The sequence below is a fragment of the Bos mutus genome, unplaced genomic scaffold (assembly GCF_027580195.1).
Source record: "Bos mutus isolate GX-2022 unplaced genomic scaffold, NWIPB_WYAK_1.1 CTG964, whole genome shotgun sequence".
In the NCBI taxonomy this organism is placed as follows: domain Eukaryota; kingdom Metazoa; phylum Chordata; class Mammalia; order Artiodactyla; family Bovidae; genus Bos; species Bos mutus.
Window position 1 is genome coordinate 7681 of NW_027220439.1, and position 27162 is coordinate 34842.

Here is a 27162-nt window from a genome sequence, read left to right on the forward strand (position 1 = left end):
CTTGAAAGGAACATTTTAATTCTAACCCCTCTGTTACTATTTAAGCTTGCTTGGCAGTTTTATCCACACTCTTGTAACTAACGTACATGATTGTTCACAACACCCCAAGCTTAACCTTCGAGTTATATATATATAAAAAGCTTTATTAGAATAATACTGCATTGTTGAGCCAATGTTTGTTACCAAGTTTCCTTGTCCTTTACCCAATGTGCAGCTGGAAGTGCATTAGCTAGTATAGTTGGTATGCAAGAAAAACAAGCAGTAGCCTTGTTTTTCAACATAAAACCCTTGAGTTAATAAGTACTTTCTTTGTTGTAACCCACTGCACCTTTGCTTCATGAGAATGTAACTCTGTTTCCTGAGGGGGACTGCAAACTGGAAAGATAAAGGGAAACCAGGTTTTCTGGTTGACCAAACTTTATCAAGAAAGAGTCACAGAATGTTAACAGGCCATGGGGCCAGAAGATAATGTACATAACACAAGACCCTTTTTTGGGGAAAGTTATGCAGAAAATGTCCTGGTTTCATTAAAGGTAAAACTGATGGAATGTTGAGCTGATTCTGCATGACTTTGTATCTTTCACTCCTGGAAATCTGTAACTCGGGGTATAAAAGCCCCTTTTGAAAATAAAGCTGCAGACCCGTTTCACCTAATCTGGGTCTCCCCGAGACATTGTTTCTTTCTCTTTCTCTCTTTTTCTCAGGCAGATTCCCATGAGCACAGAGACTCTCTGAGTTCACTTTTTTGCCTGGGCATCTAAAACCCAATAGAGAAGGCGCTCTGCATCTTCGCTCCATTTAGAGGGCGCCTGTGGCCTCTGTGAACACAGCAAGTCCCATGTCAGGGGCTTTATTGGCTTTCTGTGTAAACCAGGGAATATTGCGGGGAGCGAGCTCCGCCTCTGGCAAAGGTCATGAGGAAGGAGGCTTGGCATACGCAAAGGCGGGATCAAGCCTCAGGAGTCTCCCTGGAAATTCTCGAGCAATCTACCCCCAAAACCAGAGTCTGCCTACTTTCTGCTTTGTGCTTTCACCTACACCTCTGACTTTACGGGGGGCTGTCCCCCACGACCTCTCTGAAAAAAGAGTTAGCTTACAGCTCCAGTTAATAATTCCTGGGTGTGACAGTGTTTAACCTACAAACTCCTTTGGAAATCCTCTAGCCTGCCTGAATAGGTTTTTCCGGCCACATGTGATTGTTCAGAGCCTCCCAACTGTGAGAGGCAGGAGATGTTCTAAACTGTCTAAACACAGATTCTTTTGAGTAGTTAAAAGATTGATTAGAAATTGTATTGGTGAAGGGATTTTCACTTGTTGGGCCAATGTTTGCTGCTAAGTTTCCATATCCCTTACCTGCTGTGTCCCTGGCAGTGTATTGATTAATATAGTTGGTGTAAGTAGTAGCTTTAATGTTTGTAACCTGGGACCCTTGAGTTAATTCTTTTTCTTGTTATAGCCCACCACACCTTTGCTCTGTAGGAATGCAACTTTATCTAATGCTTTTTGGAGGCTGGCGCCTGACTTGAGAATAATCACCTTTAGAGAAAAAGGCCTCCGGGCCAGAAGATGATGCAAATCACCTAAACTTTTGCATATGATATGTTTGCAGGAAGAAAGCCTGGCTTACTGCATGACTCTACCCCTTCCCCCATTATCCTCTATGCATAACTTAAGGTATAAAAACTACTTTGGAAAATAAAGTGCGGGCCTTGTTCACCGAAACTTGGTCTCACCATGTCGTTCTTTCTCTTACCTTCTGGCTGAATTATTCAGCCTCTTTTCTACACTGAATTTCCTCACTGAGCTATCCTCATCTCAGCCTCTTTTCTCCACTGAATTTTCCTACTGAGCTATCCTCATTCTATTACTCTTTATATCCTTAATTAACGTTTAATTAAGCAGTTGTTTCCTGATCCTCGCCGACGCCGTCCCCGCTTCGAATTCCCTGGATCAGCCGGGGCTGGTCCCCGGCAAGTGGCGCCCGAACAGGCTGATTCGAAGGTAGGTACCTCAGAAAAAGTGTTGAGAAAGTGTTGAATTGAAAAAGTGTTGAGAAAGTGTTCAATTTACGGGATGGATAGGCCCCCACCCAGGGTGCCGCGGACCCCCCTGTAGGACAGACAGGGCGAGTAGTGGTGGGAAGTGTTAAAGGGTTTGAGAGAAAACCCGGTTTTTATTGAAAGTGTCAAAGGGGTTTGAGAGAAAACCCGGTTTCTAGAGTTAAAAGGCCAAAGAAAAGCCTGATCTTTTAAAAGCTAAAAGCTTTATCTTCTCTTATACTTAATTTTCTGACATGGGTAACACTGAAACTAAGAATGGCAACTCTTTATACAAGTAATCTTGAAACTGTTAAAGAGGCTACTGTTAATTTAGATACTTGGGTGAAGGTAAAAAACAACTAAAAACTTATCCTATAAATATGATTAAAAATGTTCTGGACCCTCATCATGAGGCTGTGGGATAGCCTATGGGAGAGGCTATAGCGGTGGATGGTAGTGGGTCTCCACCTTCTGCGCAGATATTTTCTGCCATTGACGAATGAAAGGAGGGAGACTGTGCTCTACCTCCGGAGGAAGGAGAGGGCTTACAGGACGCTGCGGCCGGGCGCCCTGACGAGCCCCCTCCCCCTCTACACAAACCTTTAAAAATTTATCCAACAATTTCTGATTTAAGGTGACTACTCCACCTCCGCTTGCACCTCCCAGGGCCTAAGAATTCCCCAGTTTACATCCAAAGTCTCCCAGAGCATTGCCTAAAGCTGAAAAAGATAAAAAAGATTTCTTTTAAACAAAGGAGCTTTAAAAAAAAAAAAAATACACAATATACAGAGCCTGCTGCCTTGAAGAACCCCCCCAGGGGGCCTCACCCAAGCAAAAATAAATAAATAAATAAAAAGAAAAAAAAAAAAAAAAAAAAAAAAAAGAAAAAATAGAGAAAGATCTAAAGATAGAGAAAAAGCTAAAGAGTGAAAAGGAGGAACAGAGAAGGAAGGAATCAGGGAATGCAGCAAGATTGAGAAAGGAAGAAAGGAAGTTAGAAAAAGAGATACAGAGAGAAAGAGAGGGAGGAGGGAAGAAAAAGAGAGAAAGAGGGTAAAGGGAAAGAAACGAAGGAAAGAGAAGGGTAGCGAAAAATGAAGGGGGAGAAAAAAGTGAGAAAAGCAGGAAGAGAGGAAGAGAGAGACTGTAAGAGACGCTGTGACCAGGTGCCCTGGCGAGCTCCCCCTCCCCCCCACCCCCTCTGCGCAAACCTAAAAAAAAAAAAACAACTTATCCACCACTTTCTGATTTAAGGCCATTGCTGCCGCCTCCGTTTGCGCCTTCCAGGGCCCAAGAGTTCCCCACTTTGCCCCCAAAGCCTCTCAAAGTGTTGCCTAAGCCTGAGGAAGATAAGAAGGTTTTTGAACAGTGGAGATTTTAAAACAGACTGCGTGCACAATATGCAGTGCTCCTTGGAGAAAACCCCCTCAGGGGGGTCTCACCCAGGCTAAGAAAAAAGCGGACGGTAAAGGGATTTAGCAACAATATTAACCCCTGATATGCCGGTTGCTCCGATTCCAAGGGGAGTGGCTGGCCCCCCTTCTTGAGGGCATTATAGGACTTGTGCTAGGGTGTAGCTCGCTTTCTTTTCAAGAAATTTCGGTGGTATATGGTGTGGTAGATTCTGATTATATTGGAGAAATTATAGTTTTGATCTCGCCGCTTACCAAAACTGTGCAAATTAATAAAGGTCAAAGAATAACACAGTTTTTGCTTTTACCTTATCAGGCAGGAAAAAACTTGACTTCTCAAGCTAAGAGCCACAGAGCGTTTAGATCTAGTGATCCAGCCTTTTGGGTGCAGGAAATTACAGCTCCAAGGCCTTTAAAAGATCTTTTAATTCAAGAAAATAAAATGTCAGGGCTATTAGACACAGGAACAGACGTCTCTTAACATTGCTGGGAAAGACTGACCCAGCTCCTGGCCAACACATACTACTGAAAATGAGTTGAGATTAGAGAAACTGGTATGCGGGGTGGGAATGCTGTAGAGAAAAAGGCGAGGGAGAGTTTAAAACCTTGAAGAATAGTGAGTTCCCCGTTGCTGGAAGTATTCAAGCAAAGATTAGATGGTTGCTTGTCATCTAAAAGGCTATAGACCAGATTTTACAAAATCGTTTACAAAACGATAACTGGAGAAGCTTATAAACATGTTGTGCAACACCTCTTTACTTGCTTCTCATATTTAGGTCTGCCAAAAGTTTTAAAAACTGATGATGCCCCTTTGAAGCTGTGGAGAGATTGTTTACTAACTTTAAATGATTTCAAAAATTATTAGGAGACATTAATTGGATACGCGTCATTTAAAACTGACTACTGCAGATTTAAAGCCTTTATTTGATTGCTTAAAAATTGATCCTAATTCCAGTTCTAAGAGAAAGTTAACTAATGAGACAGAGTTAGCTCTTGTTGAAGTGTATGAGACTTTAAATGATCAGTTAATTAGGATTAATACTACCAAAAGATGAGATTAAATTATTCTTGCCATAAAACATACACCTACAGGGTGATTGTGACAAAAAGGCCCATTGGTTCCATCTACCAGTGATCCCAAGAAAAATAGTTTTATCTTATCCCAGCTTGGTGGCACAATTAGTTATAAAAGGAGGAAAAAAGAAGTGTGGAACTTTTTAGAAAAGAAGTAGCAAATATAATAATTCCATTCAATAAGGATCAACTACAAGTCTTTTACAATATAGTGATTGGCAAGTTGCCCTGATAGATTTCAGGGGTCAAATTTTGTTTCATTTGCCCTCAAGCCCCGACAGTCGTTAAAAGTTCAAAAATGTTAGATTGGCAGTTTGAGGATACCTGTGGAACTTTCCAACCGTATGTAGTTCCTATGCTCCACTTTACCCTGTGGGGGAGGGACGTGCTGTCTCAAATAGGAGATACTCAGAGAAGGGTTTTCTCAATTTCTTAGTTATCAACAGGAGGTACAATTAACAATACTTTATATATTGTTATAAATACATAATATAAATATATTTGCCTAATTACAGTTTGCCTAATTAGATATGGGTATAAATAAAATATAATAAAGGTATACCTAATTCTATTTATAGATCTATACTTAATTAATTTGTATATAAATTAGTATGTATACTATATATGCATATTATATATATACTGTATAATTAAATGTATATTGCAGTAATATAATGTGTGTGGCTGATATTAATTGGTATAGATTGATGTGCTGTGATGATATATGTCCTGTATACTGTATAATTATATATGTGTGACATGTATTATTACAGTACATTGGTTTGTGTTGGTTGGTATTAGCTGTCTACGTGTTGTATTGCTGTGTAATATATATTAATTAACATTAATTATAAAGATTAATTCAAGTATATTATGTCAATAAGTCTATACTTGTTGCCATATATAAATACATTTTGCATGTAGGTATATCTGTATATCAAAATGAGATAAGGAGGTTATACATTTATTATTTAAATTTATAGAGACCTAAACTAAACATTAGACCTAAATTAACATATCTCTAAATTTATATTGTTAAAATGTAAATTTTAAAAATTAAATTGACAACTGCTTGATAATTCCTTTGCCATAAAACCCCATAGGTGTAACTGGGGTAACCAGACAAAAAATTGGCAAAACGGCCCCCTAGAGTGGGTCCATCTTCCCGCTCAAACTAAAAAAAGTAGTGGCTTCTTATCCAGGATTGATAGCTACTTTGATATTTAAAAAAAAAAGCGGAACATTGGATTATTTGGTAAAGAGCCATCAGAAATTGTAATTCCATATAATAAGGAACAACTTGTTGCTCTTCTAATGTTTGATAAAAATTGGCAGATTGCTATAGGAAACTATTTTGGTCAAAATTTTGCATCATTTACCCTCACATGTTTTGCTGAATTTTATATCCAGACATCCAGTTATTTTTCCTGTCAGATGTAAACAATCTCCTATTCCAAATGCTCAGATAGCCTTTACTGACGGGTCAGCAAATGGTAAAGCCTCCATAGTTACTAAAAATCACCAAAAAGTTTTAGAAACACAGAAAACTTCAGCTTAAAGCGCTGAAATAACAACAGTCATAAAGGCTTTTGCTATGTTTGCAGATGAGGAATTTAACCTTTATTCTGATTCTCAGTATATTGTCAGGTTGTTTCCACACATTGAAACTGCGGTTTTGCCTGAAAGTAAAACTACCATATTTCATTTGTTAAGTAAATTACAGCAACAAATTTGGAAGACAAATAAAATATTTTTCATTGGACACATTCGGGCTCATTCCGGATTGCCCGGCCTTTAAAATGCCTTTAATGATTTGGCTAACTTGTTAACCAGAAATACAGTGGCTTCTGATTGAGGAGGCCAGAGCCTCTCACTCACTTCATCAATACGCTACTGCTTTAAGATATCAATTCCAAATTCCCAGAGAGACTGCTCGAGAAATTGTGCGTTCTTGCTTATATTGCCCCACTGTTTATAATAGTCTACCTATGGGAGTTAATCCTCGCGGTCTCAAACCTAACGTACTCTGGCAAATGGATCTAACTCATGTCTCTTCATTTGGAAAACTGTCCTTTGTTCTTTAACTGTAGACACCTTTTCTCATGTTATTATTGCAACTGCTCGTACAGGGGAAGCAGTTAAAGATGTAATACAACATCTCTTTACTTGTTTTTCATATTTGGGCCTACCAAAAGCTTTGAAAACTGACAATGCTCCTGCTTATACTTCTAAGTCTTTTCAGGAATTTTGTATAAAGTTTCGAATTAAACATAATACAGGCATCCCTTATAATCCCCAGGGACAGGCCATTGTGGAAAGAGCACATCAAACATTAAAAATCCAAATTCAAAAACTAAAAGAAGGGGAGTTTAAGTATAGCTGTCCCCATCAAATCTTGCAACATGCTCTTTTCATAATAAATATTTGCTCTTTTCGTAATAAATATTCTAAATACTGATCTGGCTGGAACTACTGCAATGCTTCGTCATTGGTGCCTGGAGCAATTAAATGCAAAACCGTTAGTCAAATGGAAGGACCTTCTCTCAGGACAATGGAAGGGTCCTGACCCCTTATTAACTAGCGGTCGAGGATGTGCTTGTATTTTTCCACAGGATGCAGATTCTCCAATTTAGATCCAAGACAGGTTGATTCGCCATGTTGCAGACCCCCAGACATCCAGTTCCCCCATTGCTTCGATCACAAAAGAGGAGCCCGCCAGAAGGGGAGGCAAGATAAACATCGAGATCCCGGCAAGACTGACGGGGCTGCTGCAGTGCGAACTCCAACCAGAAAATAATTCTACTTATTCTGCTTTGGCTTGTCTACCCTCTCCTTATGTTTTTCTCTTTACCAATGATTCTGGAAAACTTAATGTACATGTGACTTTCACTGGTGGACCCAATGTAGTGACTTGTGAACAATGCATGCTCTCATCTTGTTTAAACCCTCAATATAATGTTTGCTCCTTTGTAGTGTTACAACGTCCACCTTATCTTATGATGTAACCACTTATTGATATGTTAACTATAGTCTTGCTGTGTTACAACAACTACAAGATTTAATGTGATCACGACGATCTGTGGGCTTACTTATTTTAGGAATATCAGCTTTAATAGCAGCAATTGTTTCTGTTACTGTGGCAGCAATATCATTGACTCAACAAGTGCATACTGCCCAATATGTTGATACCATGTCTAAAAATGTTTCTTTAACTCTAGCAACACAGAAAGTTATAGATAGAAAATTGGAGATGAGAGTAGAGGCCTTAAAAGAGGCAATAATGCATATTGGGACTGAGTTACAGGCTTTAAAAGTGAAAATGGCTCTGTCTTGCCACGCTGATTACTGGTGGATATGCGTGACATCTTTAAAGGTAAACGAGACAGATTATAAATGAAAAAAATTACAAATCATATTTCAGGTGTTTGGAACAGCTCTGACATTGGCTTAGGGAAACTTCATAATCAAATACAGGCCCTGGAACACTGTCGACTGGATTTTACCACAGCTGGAGCAGCTAATGACTTACTTCACACCTTCTCTAACTTTACTTCTGGAAAAAACATTCTGTCTAATATCTTTAGTTCTAATTTTGCTTCTCATAATCATTCTTCCTTGTATTGTCAGGATTCTTCGGCAGAGCATTCAAAAGCTCGAGACTGAGCTGGCTCTGGCTGTTTTAAGAAATAAAAAAGGGGGAGATGCGGGGAGCGAGCTCCGCCTCTGGCAAAGGTCATGAGGAAGGAGGCTTGGCATACGCAAAGGCGGGATCAAGCCTCAGGAGTCTCCCTGGAAATTCTCGAGCAATCTACCCCCAAAACCAGAGTCTGCCTACTTTCTGCTTTGTGCTTTCACCTACACCTCTGACTTTACGGGGGGCTGTCCCCCACGACCTCTCTGAAAAAAGAGTTAGCTTACAGCTCCAGTTAATAATTCCTGGGTGTGACAGTGTTTAACCTACAAACTCCTTTGGAAATCCTCTAGCCTGCCTGAATAGGTTTTTCCGGCCACATGTGATTGTTCAGAGCCTCCCAACTGTGAGAGGCAGGAGATGTTCTAAACTGTCTAAACACAGATTCTTTTGAGTAGTTAAAAGATTGATTAGAAATTGTATTGGTGAAGGGATTTTCACTTGTTGGGCCAATGTTTGCTGCTAAGTTTCCATATCCCTTACCTGCTGTGTCCCTGGCAGTGTATTGATTAATATAGTTGGTGTAAGTAGTAGCTTTAATGTTTGTAACCTGGGACCCTTGAGTTAATTCTTTTTCTTGTTATAGCCCACCACACCTTTGCTCTGTAGGAATGCAACTTTATCTAATGCTTTGGAGGCTGGCGCCTGACTTGAGAATAATCACCTTTAGAGAAAAAGGCCTCCGGGCCAGAAGATGATGCAAATCACCTAAACTTTTGCATATGATATGTTTGCAGGAAGAAAGCCTGGCTTACTGCATGACTCTACCCCTTCCCCCCATTATCCTCTATGCATAACTTAAGGTATAAAAACTACTTTGGAAAATAAAGTGCGGGCCTTGTTCACCGAAACTTGGTCTCACCATGTCGTTCTTTCTCTTACCTTCTGGCTGAATTATTCAGCCTCTTTTCTACACTGAATTTCCTCACTGAGCTATCCTCATCTCAGCCTCTTTTCTCCACTGAATTTTCCTACTGAGCTATCCTCATTCTATTACTCTTTATATCCTTAATTAACGTTTAATTAAGCAGTTGTTTCCTGATCCTCGCCGACGCCGTCCCCGCTTCGAATTCCCTGGATCAGCCGGGGCTGGTCCCCGGCAGAATATCAGCCTCTTTTTCTCTCCTTTACTTTTCTCTCTTGCTGACACCATTTTTCCTGAGGGTATCCCTGAATGGTGCTGGGGCTGGACACCGGCACATGTTGAAAGGGCCTTGATAGGGTAAATGGGTAGCCATGCATATCTCTGGCACCGGTGGGTCGTGGAACTCATAGGGGAGCTGTCCTTACCGTCTGCCTGGCAGGTTTTCAAGTGATGTTCATGGAGTTCCCTTATGCCAGGAGAGCATGCCCCATTTCTCAATCTGTGCCAAGTGTGGCCAAGCCACCTCAGGCCTGTGCAGTATTCACATCTGTCCAGCAAAGGAAGGAAGGTCGCCAAGCCCCTTCTGCAGTTCAGCATTGACCGCCGACTGTTGGCTTTCAAGTTTGAGAAAGAACTATCTGAACGCGTGGACTAAAAAAATTGGATCGCCCATTGGTGCAACTCACTAAGAAGGAGAAGAGCTTGCCTTCACGCCATGGATTAGCTTCTCATATGAGCGCTGGTGTCCAGAGAGTGCCAGACAGCAACAGCACAACATGGAGAGACGGAGACACACAGACACCAGCCCTTGGTACACATATAGAAAGATTGCCCAAAACAGTGCTGTACCAGAAGCAGAGATAAAGAGACACAGATTGAGCTCTGTACCCTAAGGCTCTGGTGTCCCTGAACAGTGAAAATTAACTGTAGCAAACAGTGGGGGTTTTCCCTACTTCCCTAGCATCCGGACAGCAACAGGTTCTCTATCCCATGGAGAAAAGTATCCAGCCACGTGGCGCCCCTGCTTAACCTTTGGATACTCAGGGAGAGTTCCCAGTTATTAACGGGCCCGAGGGACACGGGAGTGTGTTGTTTGGACTGTGGAGCAGGAACCTGTGGTTGGAATTTCCAGAGCCTGATCAATGACTGCGCCTGGGCTAGTGGCAGATGCAAAACCCACTACCCCCCTGGAGCAGAATATTTCACATCGGTGGGCTGGAGCCCAGAGACCGTCGAAGATGCCGTCTGGTCTAGGAACATGTCCATAAGGGTGCCGCCCACCACACTCTCAGCCTTTGCACTAATTTGGGCCAGCAGCCAGAGAATGGCTCATAGCCTTGGGCCCCGCCTATTTGGCTGATCTCCCCAGGGCCCTTTCACTATGTCCTGTGCTGTGTGCCAACCCATTCTTCAGCCTCAGTCCACCCTACACACACCAGCCCCACCTCCCTACCATCCCCCTCACTCCGTGCCCCCAAAGAGCTAGTGGGTCCCACAGAATTACTGCAGCCTGATCCGCATTTGTGCACAACTTGTTGTGCTATTATGACCCATCCCATCGTATCTGCTCCAGCCTGGGTTCACGACCAGGGCCAAGAGGAGCGTCAGAGGCATTCAGAGGAATGCAGGAGTGTCCTGGGGCCCCAGACCATCTTAGTTGTAAGCCCTGGTGTTCAGGGTGCTGGGGCCCATGGCCTGCCTTCCTGATGCTTTTCGTGGCTGGGACCTTGGAGCCACCAGTTGTAATGCCAGGCAAAGAGGCCACCCTGTTCAGGTTGGAGGCGGTGGACGACACTGAGCCCCTGGTGGATGGAGATGCAGCGGGTATTGGGCAGGGGGTCCAGCTGCCTGCAGAATACATCATGGAGGAGGTGGAGGTTGTGGCAGATGAAGAGCAGCAATAGGGGTCCTCCCAGGAGCTGAAGAGAAGATGGTGGAGGAACAGGGCCAGGAAAGGCCTGGGAGATCGACTGAGCTTCCGGGGCAAGATGCATTGCAGGCACTGGCCACCCTGAATGTGGAACTGAGGTCTGAGCATGAGAAAAACTGTGGGGCCTACTTTCGGTGCATGAGCAAGAACCATCAGAGGAGGAAGCCTGACTTGGCTCGGAGGAGCACCATTTTGCAGGGCATCCCTTGCTTCTGGGCCATAGCTGTATCCTTTCTGCTGCTCCTTGGAGTCCACTGCTCAGGAGGAGGAGGAGGAGGAGCAGGAACCTTTTCCCTCCTCCCTACCCTGGCAGGTGCAGTTGCAGAGCCATCCATGGTCCCACTGCAAGGTGATCTTCTCCTTTCAGGACCACCCCTACTTCTTGAGCACGGTGATCACTAAGTATGGTTACCTTGACATTGTTTGTAAAACATGGCTCCCGGGGTGAAGAGTGTGGGTGTGCAAGGGTGTGGATGATCCACCTGTGGGATCCACACCCATCTCCTCTGTCTTCTGCAGGGTATAGGGCAGGTCATTCAACTCCTGTCGACTGATTCTGGGGCATCAAACGGGGAGCACCCAGCCACAGCCTGGACACTAGGAGCCTTAACTTTCTCAGCTGATTGTCAGGCCAAAACTGCCCAGAATCGAACAGGATTGTTGAGGAGTGGTGGTTTGAGATCTGCACAGTTAATGATTGATTATGGAATTCTTGGTTGCTGGTTCACCTTACTCTTTGTGCCAGCAGATCATCAGCAAAGATGTGTGGGATGATCCCCTGAAGTAGTACCCTGGGGAGGAAAGTTCTTCCATGAGGGTAACTGACAGAAACATATGTGGAGAGGAGGTGTGGAGGTGGGCCCTGAAGGGAGAGTCGTGTAGTATCTAGGACACTGTCCTTTCCCAAATGGGGATGCTCAGACTCATGCAAGCTGGCTGTGGAGCCTGAATTTGGGTCGGACATGTGCAGGTGACCTCCTGAGACTGTGGATTTGGGGGTTCGGTGTGTCCATGAGTTAAGCAAGTGTACCTCAAATTAGCTGTGGTTGCAGTGCCAAAGTCCAGGTGATACAATTAGAGGGAGGGTGAATTAAGTATCTTTTTTCAGAATTATTGTTCCATGGGTCCTGCCATCCCCTGGCTCCTGTTACTGACTGAGTTTGAGATTGCTTGGGCACTTCACTCCTTCCCCTTACCCTGGAAAGGCACATCATTGAAAGGGTGTCCAGTCCAGGGTCCCAGTGCACCTGTGTGCTGACTTTGGGATCTTCTGTGAATTTCCACATTCACCACTCGGCATCTCACCACCACTATACACGCTGCACTGGAAGCAGCTTCAAGCTGCCTTGGGAAAATACGGAAGAGTTCGTATAGCCAGATTAGAATGGCTTTGTTATTGTATGTTCCCTTGTGCTGCTGAACTCTCCGAAGTGCCTCTGTTGTGCTGCTCTAAGATAACCTGGCTCCAAAAGCCTGGTGTGGAGAAGTTGATGGAGAAGCTATGATGTGAGGTGGGACCAGACATGGGATTTAGTCAGTGGAGAGCTGTGGCTTCTTGTCCCATTGGAGGAAGAGGTATGCATTCCCTCCAGGCATGGAGCCAAGGCAGAAGGAACACTGTCTCAGAGTGTCTTTACCTAGCCCAGGGACATCTCAAGGAAGCCAACCGTTAAAATGCCTGTGTTTGGTGAGAGGCCCCTGCAAGCATCAAGCAGGCCCTGTGTTATCATTGACTGCACTTGGAGAAGCAGAGATAGTTAAGAGAATGGGACCTGGTGCCTGTGGACCTCCTGTTGAGTGACCAAAAAGGGAATTTGATTCATTCCATCCCCTTTCCCATGTGGCTAGCCTTTAGCCACAGTGAAGTAGCCATATCTGTCTCAGTCACAGTAATAAAGCAAGTTAAGATTCCCAAGTAAAAAAGCCTTTACATCCAGTTTGATTTGCACTGGACCCATAGTTTTAACGGAAAAGGATCAAACACAGGGAATCTGTTCAGTTTATGAATTGGGCTAAATTTAGTTCTCTTATCCTTAGGCTACAATGGAGTTGTCTGAGAATAGTAAATGTAGTGGATACAAAGGGTCCAGGGTGATTAAACCCTCTATAGAACTTTTCCTTACCTTTTCTAGTTACATGTATCTTACCCTAGTTGAACATGTGAAGATTTCAGTTTTGTATCTTATCTTGCCTTGAATACGAATGTATTGCAGTTAAGAGTTAATTCTTTGTGTGTGTAATTTACCATTTTATCAAACTAATACTGATTTTCAGTCTTACTTGACACAGTCTGATGTGCAGGAATTGTCTCGTTTATTTCAGTAATTATCAGGTCATAGAGTTATTATCCTTCCTCTACTCTATCCAACTATCTAGTCTGTGATTATACTTGTGCAAACCTTTTTCTTGGGGTCTCCAAGAGCTCTTTCACAGACCTGTGGTATACCCTCTAAGTATTGGTTCCTGAACATCAGCACACTTGTCTTCCTCTGTGGGTTCCTGGAGTTGAATGCCATACCTTCTCCACTTTTGGCACATGTACCTAGCAATCTCTGTGCACCATTCAAGGAACCTGGGATCCTGGCTGTATATCTATGCCAGGAGAAATCTCTCCGTTTCCTCTTCCTTTCTCCTCCTCTTTGTCTCTCCCCACTCTTTTGTTTTCCCCCTCCACAATTTATTTAAATGCTCTAAGCTTTCACAAAATGCTGGAAAATGGTAATCACCAAGGTGTTAGCATCAGTCTCAGAAATGAAGTGGATGGACTACAGATGACTAAGCTGTAGTAAGCCTATTGTCTCCATTTTAGGTAATTTCCTGAGTGTAAATTCAAATACAAGTAGATTGTATTTATTTATTCAATGCTTCATTGATTGATTTGCACTTTGAATATATTACTAAGCCTTTCCAGTTAATTTGCTTGGGCCCACGCACTTTGCTAAATGTCAGCTTAAACCACTTTTAGGTGTATAGTGTGTGTGTGTGTGTGTGTGTGTGTGTGTGTGTGTGTGTTTGTGTCCTGGTCTCAGGTGAAAACTCTATGTATAAATAAATGTACAGACCATTGCATTCTTATCTCCTTTATTCTATTTCTATAGTAAAAATATGAAATGTTTTCTTTATATGTTTTTATTGTTGCTTAGTATTTTGAACACAGTTATTGTTGTTTGCTCTGAAGTATGCTCCTAAGGAGTACAAGTTGTACTTATTGCCAAATAAAAAGGTCCCAGTGATATGGTCCCTGACTACTTCCTCTCTTCCATTCTCTGTCGTTCTACTCTACTATTTTCCCCACTGGTGCCCTGTTTTTGACAACACTGCCCTTGCTTTTCCTTAAGCAAATACATTTCTTCCCAATCCAAAAACTTTGCAACTGCTGTTCTTCTGGAAATGCTCTTCCCCTAGGCCTGCATGGCTTGCTACCTCCCTTGTTTGAGCTTCACCAGTGCTGTTCAAATCACACAATGAAATCCTCAACCCCCTCCATTTCCTCCTCCTCCTTCAAGGCACTTTAAGTCTCTACCCTCTTCTTACCTCTCCAGCCTAAATTTCCTACTTTTACACACACACACACACACACACACACACACACACACACACACACACACACACACACACACACAAACTGAGAAGAGATAATAACATCAGGGCTTTGCTTCTTAGAATTAGCTTGAGTCAGTTTCTGTGCCTGCAAATAAAATATGGTTAATAGCGAGTTGAGTTCTTTCAGGAGCTTCCTCTGTTTTTCTGTTGATATCTCTGTATTTTTTTCAGGCAATGACACTTTGTTTTGTTTACAAATGTTTGAATATCTGTCAAGATCACTATTTTGTAATTGCTTTTGGGAATTTCCTTGTCTACTTTGCTTGTTCTTTCAGGTAAAATTTATTGTTTTATTAATGTTGCCAAAACATTCTAAGTAAAATGACTTTTTATAGAAATAAAATGTTTTTTACAAAAATATTTCTGCTGTCCATATTTTTACAAATAACATGGCATATTTCTATTTCTATTTTTTTAAATAATCATATTGTGTTTGCCAGAAATTCTAAACAGTGATGTGTAAATGGGTTTTCTTGTTCTTAGTACCATCAAGTGCAATGAGGCTATGGCTTAATGAATTTCTATTTCTGTTTTTAGATTTTAAAGAGAATTGTTTTATTGGAGAGTTTACAACATCTGTTGAGACATTTCCTTTTCTTTCTTTTCCCTTCCTTTCCTTTTCTTCCTTTCTTCCCCTGACTCTCTTCCTCTTTCTTTCTTTCCCTTTCTTTCCCCAGGTTTTTGCTTGACTGGATCTTTCCTGAAACAAAAGTAATTCCACTCAGACTTGAACATTATCCTTTGAACATTATCCTTTCAGAACCACATTCCGTTTCTCATTTCTATTATTGGAATTAACCTCCCCTTCCCCTTATTAGATTGCCACAGTTGTATCAGTGTTTCTGATTTTGTTTTTCCAAGAAGCAGCTCTTGTTTTATTATCCCAACAAGATTTATTTTTGTTGTTTTCTATTTTTGTTTCAATTCATATATACCTTCTACTTTCTTTAGATTTTTTCCTTATAACCTTGTATTTTAAAAGCTTTCTTTACAAATTTTCATGGAAATATATTTGATTTACAATGTTGTGTTTCAGATGTATATCACAGTGATTTAATTATACAGATACATATCTATTCTTTTTTAGGTTCTTTTCCAATGTAGGTTATTACATGATGCAGAGTCTTTCTTTCTTTCTTTTTTTTAAATAGATGGTTTAGGGCTTGACCTAACTTTATTTAAATAGCAAATTTTATCTAAATCCCAAATATTTTTATGTATACATTTTTTTAACTAATATTTCATTCTCTACGATTTTTTGGCAAGTTAATTCCAAAGATTTCACTCTTTGCAGGCTGAATGTTTTAATTTATAGTTTACTGAGAATTAAGTTTTCCTTGGAGCTCTGAGGGTATATGTGTATATACACTGACATGTCTATATACACATCCTTTTCAGATTACTAAATTTTTTAGGATATGTAAATGTATTTTAAAAGCTATTTTCTGTTTGTATGGTAAAAACATGAAATGCTTTAATTCTAAAAATTTGTTTACCAAATGAATATAGTATAAAAAGTAAAGGTATAAAACTATTCCTTTGAGAATAATCCATACTAACAGAACTTGGAAATGTTAAAAAATTATTCATAACACTTACTAAAAGTGGTAAGAAAAACTTTATTCAAAGTAAGAGTACTACAGCTGGGTCTTATAATAGGGGAGAGAGATTGAGCTTAAGTCTGACTCCAGTAGGGACACAACTAGGATTTATAGCTATGGAACAGGGTGGGTCCATGGGATTGCAAATAGAGACTGGGAGACTGCAATGAACAACAACAACAGAGTGGGTGTCAGTGAATGGAAACTTATTAAGAGGGCCATAAGGGTGAGGGTGAATTCTGGCTCAACTGAGAAGATCATTGCTGAGGCTAGGCAAGGCTGATAAGATATTGAGGTGAGTGATAAGGAATTTGATCTGATACTGAGGGTGGTCAGATCAAGGGTGAGGTATGTTTTCTAAACTGAACTAGCAGATTCTGACTTAGATTGGACTAAATGGGCAAGCACCCCGGGATAAATACATGGCCCAAGGTTGGCAGTGCATTAATGAACTACTGCTACATAACAAATTACCCCAAACTAACAGCTTAAAACAATATTATATCATACTGCTGCTGAAAGGAATCCAGGAGTAATTCACTTGAGTGTTCTGGCTCAGGGTTTCATGAGATTGTCATTATCTGAAGCCTTGACACGGGCTGGTGGATTTCCTTCCAAGATGGCTTCCTCACATAGCTGTTGAAACCAGTTTCCATGCTGGCTATTGGGAGAAAGCCTCAGTTCTTTCACATGGGCCCCTCTACTGGGTTACATGAGTGTTGTCAAGATACTAATAAACTGGCTTCTAGAGTGATCCAAGAGGATGAGCAAGGAGGCTGCAGTGTCTTTTATGACCTAGTCTCAGACACTTCATTTTCATTTCTACAATATTCTAACATTAGAAGTGAGCCACTAAGTCCAGCCCACATGTGAAGGGGAGTATAAACATCCACCCTTGAAAGAAAGGACTTGTGGACATCCTTTAAAACCACATGGTACACACATGGCCACAAAATTGTTTACATACTTGTATGTCCAAAATGCTTTTTCCTGCCAATGCTTTCAAATAATTTATGCATTATAACATTAACTTGTAGTTCAGGACCTTGTCATCTAAGTCAGTTTCAGATATGGATCAGGGTCTACTTGTGCAATATCTCAAGTGTTCAGTCCCTCAGTTGTGTTCTACTCTTTGTGACCCGATAGACTGCAGCACGCCAGGCTTCTTTGTCCACCATCAACTCCAGGATCTTGCTCAAACTCAAGTCCATTGAGTAGGTGATGCCATCCAACCATTTCATCCTCCGCTGTCCCCTTCTCCTGCCTTCAATATTTCCCCCATTAGGGTCTTTTCCAATGGGTCAGTTCTTCGCATCAGGTAGCCGAAGTATTGGAACTGTAGCTTCAGCGTCAGTCCTTCCAATGAATATGCAGGACTGATTTACTTTAGGATTGCCTGGTTTGATCTCTTTGTAGTCCACTAGACTCTCAAGTCTTCTCCAACACATCAGATCAAATTATACAAGTGTAATTCCTCTAGATCTGATGATCTGTGAACAAAAGAGATGAGTTAATCTGCTCACTTTCACAGCCAACATACAGTGCTGGGTCAGGCATAGATAACCTTTATAGACACTCTTGTTCCAGAAAGGGGAGGGGAGTGGGAGTCAAGAGTAGCAGTTCTGAAATCCCACGGGTTCTTATTGGCAGTCCTTTGATTAGGATTTAAGGCCTGGAAACATCCTAGGCTTCAGTCTCTGAATTTTTAATTCTGCCCTCTGACATGATTCCATTGCATGAAAGGTGGGTAGTATATGGTTACAGTGAAACAGTCTCCCTAGCCTGCTTCCTGCTTGTCAAAGGTAGAAGTCCAGAGCTCTCTTATTTTGTACTATTTCTAGTCCTTTCAGTCCAAGCTGAACATATATATATGTTATCTTAAAATCTTGGTATGTCTCCTGATAATCTTACTGGTGTTCATGGCAAAGCACCCCACTCTAAAGCCACAATCACACGTTTTCATAAAAAGTCCTCCTCTGTCTTGGTTTTCTGCTGAGATAGCTGAGGGATAACACCCTGAAACTTGGTAGAAGTCTTATTGTGTGACTGAAATGATCTCTGAGTGACACCCCTAAACTCTTTGGAGGGCATTGGCCTGCCTAAATAATGTCATGAAGCATCCCCTTCCAGCTTTCTGAGGCTTAACAAAGAATTTTACAGTCACACTCATCTTTAGACAACCTTTATTTAAAAAAAAATAATAAGAATGACCTATAGGTGATGTAAAATGTTATATTTAGACCATCTTATCTCAGTGCCCTGGATATGACCTTGCTTGAGAGCCATTGATTTTAGCATCTTCTGTCATCTTAAAAGACTGGAAAATTTCCAAATCAGCAAGTTCTGTCTTATTTTTTAAATAGTCCTTCTCTTATTTATTTATTTTTTTAATTTCCCTTCATATTTTACTATAGGCAGCAAGAAGAAACCAGGAAGCACTTTTGGCTGTTTGGCTGGAATTCTCCTTGGCTAGATATCTCAATAAATAAGATACAGTTTCTCCTTCCAGGTCATTAGGTACATTTTCTACTTTTCATAAACTGCAGGTGTAGTGGCCTTTCCTCGGCCCACTCTAGGCTCTTTCCCCCTGCCTCTCCTTTCTGCCAGGCATCCAGGGTGCACCACTGTGATTCCATTTAGAGTGTGTTTGCTCAGTGAGATAATGGGAATCGATTCCCTGGCTTCAGTCCTTCTGCTGGCCAGAGTCTATGTACCTTTCCCTAAGACCTTCATGTTTTCATTATCCAACTTCCATCACCTGGCTATGTCATTTCTGACAGCTCATACTCACAAGCGTACTGGCAGGGACTTCTATGTGCACACATGCGTGTGTACACAGTAACATCCCTGAGAGGAAACTTGCACATATGCAGAAATACAAGCTTTCTTCTCCAAGAACATGAATTTTGGTAAGCACCCAACTTTCTTTGTCCTGGTTGTTTTCTTTCCTTGCTCATTAATCATGTCACGTTGCACTTCCAACTCTGTGCTGCTACTGCTGCTAAGTCACTTCAGTCATGTCCAACTCTGTGTGACCCCATAGATGGCAGCCCACCAGGCTCCTCAGTTCCTGGAATTCTCCAGGCAAGAACACTGGAGTGGGTTGCCATTTCCTTCTCCAATGCATGTCTTATGTTGCTAATACCAAGGCTACTGCTTGTTTTTCTTACATACCAACTATATTAGCTAATGTACTCCCAGGTGCAAATTGGGTCAAGGACAAGGAAACTCTGAAGGAAACATTGGCTCAACAATGCAGTATTATTCTAATAACACTGTTTTATCACTCAAAGGTTATGCTTGGGGTGTTGTGAACAATCATGTGCGTTAGATACAAGAGTGTGGATAAAACTGCCAAGAAAGCTAAAACAGGAACAGAAGGGTTAGAATTAAAATGCTCCTTTCAAGCCCAGGAGACTTATTAACTAGAGCTTTAAGTTGATTTTCTTCAGAGAATGATGGTCTGGGAGAGCACCCTGTTAATGTCAGAAGAACTGATGAAAGGCATAATATAGTAAACAGTAGACAGACAGATTTTGGTTTCGGGAGGATGCTTGAGCAGGTCCAGGGAATCCCTCGAGTCCTGATCCGCCTTTGCCTGTCAGGTATTCTTTCCATGATCTTTGTCATGCATGGGGTCTCCCGTATTGGCTCCTGGCAAATGTGATTCTGTTCTCCATGTGCAAACACACCAAAGCCTGCCTTGTCGCCCAAGCCTGTGGGGCCGGGAGCAGTAAGAGGATCAAGCTAAGCCATCCATCCTATAATCCTGATACCAATATATGTGTTCTGCAAAGAGTACAATTAGTAATGTTTCAAACTGGAAGACTCTGCAGGTAGCAGGTCCTTATGCTGCACTTCTGGTCCATCACTGAAAGCACAGGAAAAAGGAAAGCCTAGTATGCCTGGCACTTCAGAAGGACAGAAAGGCCCTTGTAGCCGGGTGGTCAAGGGGTTGTGTGGTCACCCACTTTGGCTTCTTTGTCTGAGGTTGCTGTCTGTTCTGTGTCTTGGAATCTTTGAACTCTCACTGGTCGCACACAGGCACTTTTCTCCTGCCTCTCCTTTCTGCCAGGCATCCTTGGTGCACCATTCTGACTCCACTTAGAACTTGCTTGCTCGGTGAGATAACAGAGATTGGTACCCTGACTTCAGTGCTTCTGCTGGCTGGAGTCTAGGTGGAGTCTTTCCCTATGAGGTTCATGCTTTGCTATTCAACTCCCATTACCTGGTTAGGTCACTACCGACAGCTCATACTCATAAGCGTACTGGCAGGTGGTTCTTTGTGTGCATGTGCATGTACACAGTAACATCCCTGAGAGGAAACTTGCACATATGCAGAAGTACACGCTCTCTTCTCCAGGAACATGAACTGTGGTAAGCACCCAACTTTCTTTCTCCTGGTTATTTTCTTTCACTTGCTCATCTCAGGTTGCACTTCTGACTCTGTACCTTAGCGCCAAGAGTGTTTGAACCACCCAGACTGCACTGATTGACTAAATGCCAAGACTCCCTTTCAGTTGCTCTCATTAGGCCCAGGTAGGTCTTCATACAATCAGGTATACCTGCTTGCCTACACAGCCGAGGTGCCAATGAAGCCTGTCCCTGGTTGGGCCCAAAGACATCCAAGACAGTCACCTGGAAGGCAGGATCCCTCTGAGTGTCACCTGGTGCAAATCCCCTATGACAAAATCAGAGAATCTGCTCCAGGGAAAGAGCCAGAATCCTCCCTCAGATGCAGACGCACACCTTTGCCCCTCTAAACCCCACAGTCAGGGGCATGACCCCAGAGGAAAGAAAGAATTCACGTCAGGACTTTCAGCACACACCAAGGGGTATCTTTGGCAGGACCGCTCCTGCCTAGACCCTGGACCCTGAAAACCAGCAGGCTTCAAATTGCCCCCAGGGGCTTCCCCGTCTCCCACTCCCCCGAGTTCCCTTGGGACACGAAATAAGCCCACCACCCTTGCTTCCTCCCTGTTCCCTCCCTCACAGGCACATCCCGGCAGAGGGTCACACACGTACACTCACCCCTGCACTTTCTTTGCCTACCTGCACTGCCAGGGAGGCTGGAAGTGTCTGGAGGCATGCCACACTCACACCCTGTCTCTCCTAGGATGCCTGTCGTTTTGCATGGATAGCCTAGCTTAGCGTATCTTGCGTTTTGTGTCACATCGTGTCAGTGTGTGCCACCCTCATGGAGACAGCGTGCTGGCTTTTGGGCTGATCCTGGGCAGCACAGGCCCAGGACTTTTCCAGTTCTCCTTACATGTGTGGAACAAGTTTCCAGTGCAGCAGACAATCTGTGGCTCTTTCTCCTTCAGGTCTCTGCCCTTTTCTGCAGGACCTTAGCCTCCTCACCATCCCAGTCCTGCCATAGCCACATCCACCATTTCCAAAGGCCTGCCCATGTGACCACGGACTGAAGGCTCTATAGCCAGTGGTTTCAAAGCCCTACCCCACCTGATTTGTCCTGGGTGAATCCTCAGACCATGCACCCCCTCTTCCCGGTCCAAACACACACAGCAACATGGTAGAAATGATGAGCTTGTTTTTGTGTTTGGTTTAATTGCAGATTTCTGGAGCCATGGTCTGGAGTTATCATTGGCCATCCTTTCCTCGTTCCCATCCTGTACAGGGTACTGCAGAGATACGGCGACCAACCACCCTTAGACTGGGGACGCCTCGTGCCTCCTCTTATGGTTGCTCAGCACCTCCTCTCCTGTCGCCTTCATCTCTGTGTCTGCCCTGGGCCCAGACAGACAGACAGACAGACAGACACACACACACACACACACACACACACACACACACAAACACAGCCGACACAAGCACATACATGTATACACACAAATGCTCGGCACAGGAACACAAATGCAATCAGGAAACACAGGCGTTTCAGAAGCCCGTGTTCCTGATTGTGTTTGTGTCTCCATGCCAAGCATGTGTGTGTATACACGCATGTGCTTACGTCGGCTGTGTTTGTGAGTGTGTGTATGTGTTTGTGTGTGTGGCCCAGGGAAGACACACAGATAAAGGTGACAGGAGAGGAGGTGCCGAGTTACCATACGTGAAGGAATGAGGCATCCCCAGTCTAAGGGTGGGTGGTCTCTGCAATGTCAGAGATGTAGTCGGTAGGCACCATGCCCTGCTCTTGTGGTTTCCTGTTCACCTCCTCCACGAGCTCTTCCCTCCACAAGCTCTTCCCTGTTCACCTCCTCCACGAGTTCTTTCATATTTTCCCAAGGCAGCTTGAAGCCTCTTCCAGTGCAGCATGTGTGGTGCTTGTGAGACACCAAGTGGTGCATGTGGAAATTCACAGAAGATCCCAAAGTCAGCATGCAGGTGCACTGGGATCCCAGAGAGAATACCCTTTCAATGATAGATCTTCCCAGGTTAAGGGGTGGGAATGAAGGGCCCAGGCAATGTCAAACTCAGTGAGCAACAGGAGGCCGGGTGATGGCAGGACCCACAGCAGGATGATTCTGAAAAAGATACTTACTTCACCCTGCCTCTAGTAGTATCACCTAGGAGTCTCATGCTGCAACCACAGCTGATTTGAGGGAGACTTGTTTCACTCACGGACACACTGAATGCCCAGGCCCCAGTCTCAGCAGGCCACCTGCTACATGCATAGCCCAAATCCATGCTCTTCAGTCAGCTTGCATGAGCCTGAGCATCCACATTTGGGAAAGGACAGTGTCACGGCTCCAACATGGCTGTCCCTTCACGGCCCACCTCCAGACCCTTTACCACATGTGTCTCTGTCAGTTACCACTCATGGAAGAATCTTCCCTGCTGGGGTAGTACTTCATGGGATCGTCCCACTCGTCTTAGCTGATGATCTGGTGGCAACACGAGGAATGTCACCTCTGGGCTGACCAGGACCCAAACCTTCCCATGAGCAGCCAAGAACTCCAACATCAAGCATCAACTGTATGCAGGACCAAAACTAGTCCACCTCAACAATCCTGTTTGATTCTGGGCAGTTGTGGCCTGACAACCAGTTGAGAAAATTAAGGCTCCTGGTGACCAGCCTGTGGCTGAGTCCTCCCTGTTCAAAGTCCCAGAACCAATGGACTGGTGTGGAATGATGTGCCCTTTACCCTGAAGAAAGACAGGGGAGACGGGTGTGGACCCCCACAGGTGAATCATGCACACCCTTGCACACCCACACTCATCACCCCAGGAGCCACGTTTTACCAGTGATGTCAAGGTAATACTTCTTAATGATCACTGTGTTCAAAAAGTAGGGTTGGTACTTAAAGGAAAAGATCAGCTTGCTGTGGGACCGGGGATGGCTCGCACCTGTACCTGCTAGGATAGGGAGAAGAGAAAGGTGCAAGCTTCTAGGGACCTCAGCTTGCCTCCCATTAACAGCTTCCACGAAGCCTCTGCAAACACTCACATTGTAGGAACATGGATAACATGATCGTCTCACTCCACACCAAGTCCCATACCCACCCGTCTTCAGTCTCCCTCACTGAACTTCAAGTCGATCATGTAGCTGAGAAAGTCTTTATCTTGGTCGCTGATCATGACAGAAACTTAAGGGTGGTTCATAATCTGCTTTAAGTCAAGGAGCCATATCGGCCACATGCTAAGCCAAGAAGAGCCAGGAACATCAGCCCTAGTCTGGGGTGGAAGGACACTGGAACAGGCATCATCAAGGATGCTGGGCACTTCTGCTTGCCCAGCCACCACTGATGTCCTCAGGCCCTGCCATACCATCAGGCACGCTCATGGCTCTGGGTTCCTTGTGGTGTTCTGTATCTGAGGTGGTCTGCATTCCCCAAGAAGGGGCTGTTTCTGATCCCTTCTCTTCTCCAGACCTCTGTATGCCGAGTAGTGGCATGTCATTGCTTACATGGTCAGAATTGCAGTCATTGAAACAAATCGTGTCCAAAAGCAAAGGAGTTAGTGTGTGTTTGTGTATGTGTATGTGTGTCTGTGTGTACGTGTGTGTGACTCCCAAGTCTCATTTATTTTTGGGATCATCCACATTTACAATAACTGTCTGCCAAGGCTGCTCTGGTGTACTGTCTCTGGTCATTCCTGACTTAGAGGCCTTGGAGCTGCTCCTCCTCAGATGCAGGCCTGAAGTAGACACACAAACTCATGGCAGCGACACTCAGGGGTGTGGCCCTGCCTGGACTCTACTCAGCTGTGCCTTTGGAGCCTGCCAATTGCCCAGTACCACACTTCCTACAGGGTCCATCAGCACCCATCCTGTGCCCTCGTCCCCACCCATCCTCCTGCTCCTGCTTCTGCACCTCCTCCTCCTCCTGAGCAGCAGACCCCAAGAAGCAGCAGAAAGGATACCACTTTGGCCCAGAAACCAGAGATGCCCTGGATAATGGCACTCCTCTGAGCCAAGTCATGCTTCCTCCTCTGATGGCTCTTGCACATGAACGAAACATAGCCCCTGCAGTTTTTCTCATGGTCAGAGCTCAGTTCCACTTGCAGGGTGGCCAGCGCCTGCAGCGCATCTAGTGCCAGAAGTTCATTTGGGTCTCCCGGCAATTCCTTGCCCTGATCCTCTAACACCTTCTCCTTCAGGTCTTGCGAGGACCCCCGTTGCTGCTCCTCATCAGCCAAAACCTCCACCTCCTCCATGATGTCTTCCACAAGCAACTGGAACACCCGCCTGATCCCTGCCACGTCTCTGTCCACCAGGGCCCCGCCATCCCCTGCCGCCTCCACGCTGATGTGGGTCGCATTGTCGCCTGCTGTTGCAACTGGTGGCTGCAGGGTCGCAGCCGTGCACAGCATCACAAGGGCAGGCTGCAGGGCCCCATCCCCCTGAGCATCTGGGCTCACAACTAAGTAGGTCCGGGGTCCCAAGACGCTCCCGCATTCCTCTGACCACCTCTCGTGCTCTTCTTGGCCCTGGCCATGACCCCAGACTGGGTCAGATGTGAAAGGATGGGACATAAGAGCACCAAAGCAAGTGGTGTGCAATGGCGGCCCAGGCTGCAATAAACCTGTGGGACCCACTTGTTTTTTCGGGGTGGGGAGTGAGAGGCATGATCGGGAGGCAGTGGCTGGTGTGTCTGGGGTGGCCTGAGGCTGAAGAAAGGGGTGGTGGTCAGCCCAGGACCGGGTGAACAGGCTCTGGTACATCAGCCAAACAGGCACGGCCCTAGGCTGTGAGCCGCGCACATGCTGCTGGCCCAAATCTAGACCAATGGCTGAGAGGGTACTGGACGGCACCCTTATGGACACACCCCTAGACCGGAGGACATCTTCCGCGGTTCCTGGGCTCCAGCTCCACCATATGGCCAGATTCTGCTCTAGGGAGCTAGCATGTTTTGCATCTGCCACTACCCCAGGCGCTGTCATTGACCTGGATCTGGAAATTCCAATCACGGGTTCCTGCTCCACAATCTGAACAACACACTCCTGTGTCCCACAGGACCTTCAATAACTGGGAGCTCTCCATGAGTATCCAAATGATACACAGGGGCTCCAAGTGGCTGGATACTTTTCTCCATGGGATAGAGTACCTGATGCTGTCCAGATGCTAGGGGAGAAGGGAAAAACCCCACCGTTTGCAGCAGTTGATCTCTATTGTTCAGGGACACCAGAGCCTTAGGGTACAGAGCTCACTTTGTGTCTCTTTATCTCTGCTTCTGGCACAGCACTGTTTGGGGCAATCCTTTTGTGTATGTACCAGGGCTGGTGTCTATGTGTCTCATGGCAATGTCAGGGAAAGAAATCCCAGAGTTTGATAAGGATAGAAAGGCCCTTGTTGCTGCATGTCCAAGGGGCTGTGGGATCACCCACCATGGCTTCTGTGTCTTGGGATTGCAGCCTGTTCTGTGTCTCAGATCCTCGGCACTCTCACTGGTCACCCCCAGGCACTTTCTTTCTGCCTCTCCTTTCTGCCAGGCATCCTGGGTGCACCACTGTAATTCCACTTAGAAATTGCTCACTCAGTGAGATAACAGGGATTGGTACCCTTGCTCCAGTGCTTCTGATGGCCAGAGTATGTACTTTCCCTATGACCTTCACGGTTTCGCTATCCAACTTCCATCACCTGGTTAGGTCAGTGTCTACACCTCATACTCACAAGCATACTGTCAGGTGCTTTTCATGAACATATGCACACACATGCTTGTGTACACACCAACATCCCTGAGAGGAATTGCACATATGTAGAAGTACAAACTTTCTTGTCCAGGAGCATCAACTTTGGTAAGCACCCTATTTTTTTGTCCTGGTTATTTTCTTTCACTTTCTCATTGAACATGTGAGGTTGCACTTCCAGCTCTGTGACTTAGCCTCAAAGGTTACAAAATTTTGGTATTTGCTCCTGACAGGGACCGATCTGCAAAGCATCAGGCAGGGTTGGAAATGCTCGCCCTGGAGAGCTGAATGAGCTGTGCCTGCGTTCTGCATTCTCCCATCACCTTGGACAGCTTCACAGTACCAGTCACGCTGGCCTGATCCATTGCCTGTGCATTCTTTCAGGAGACCAGAAAACAAGGACGTCTGGGCTCAGCTGACTTGGAGAACTGCTTTCTCAGTGTGCTCCTATCTAGGTCATTCCTGGTCAATGTTGTGTTCCTATTGCTAGCCTACCATCCCCAACAGTCTGAGTGAGGCCCACTGTTCTTTCTACCTGTGTAGCTTTCTGTGTTCACCTGTCTAACTGTGCCTCCAAGAGCTACCTCCCTTTAGCAGGAAAAGGCCAAAGAGATGCCCGAGCCTCCAAGGGCCCCCAGAGTCTGTGACAGGCCTGGGTTTGCTCCAATGTTGTGAAGAAGGTGTACATAGATAGATGGTCTCTTCTGATACAAGGCATGAAACCCGAGCCATAATGGTAAGGTGGCATTCCTACAGGTGGTCCCTTCTGTTTATTCCTACCCAGACCCATGGAGTCCCCAAACAGATGATGATCTGGGAATCCTGCCCTTTCTGGGCCCACAGCTCATCCCTCCCTTG

The 27162-nt window shown here is 44.5% G+C and overlaps 2 pseudogenes; one reads left to right on the forward strand and one right to left on the reverse strand.

Annotated features, from left to right (window-relative positions):
• The first annotated feature begins 10626 nt into the window (after nucleotides 1-10626).
• LOC138987177 (testis-specific Y-encoded protein 1-like) lies at nucleotides 10627-15303 on the forward strand (annotated as a pseudogene).
• A 7679-nt stretch (nucleotides 15304-22982) lies between these two features.
• Nucleotides 22983-25149, reverse strand: LOC138987178 (testis-specific Y-encoded protein 1-like; annotated as a pseudogene).
• Nucleotides 25150-27162: the final 2013 nt, after the last annotated feature.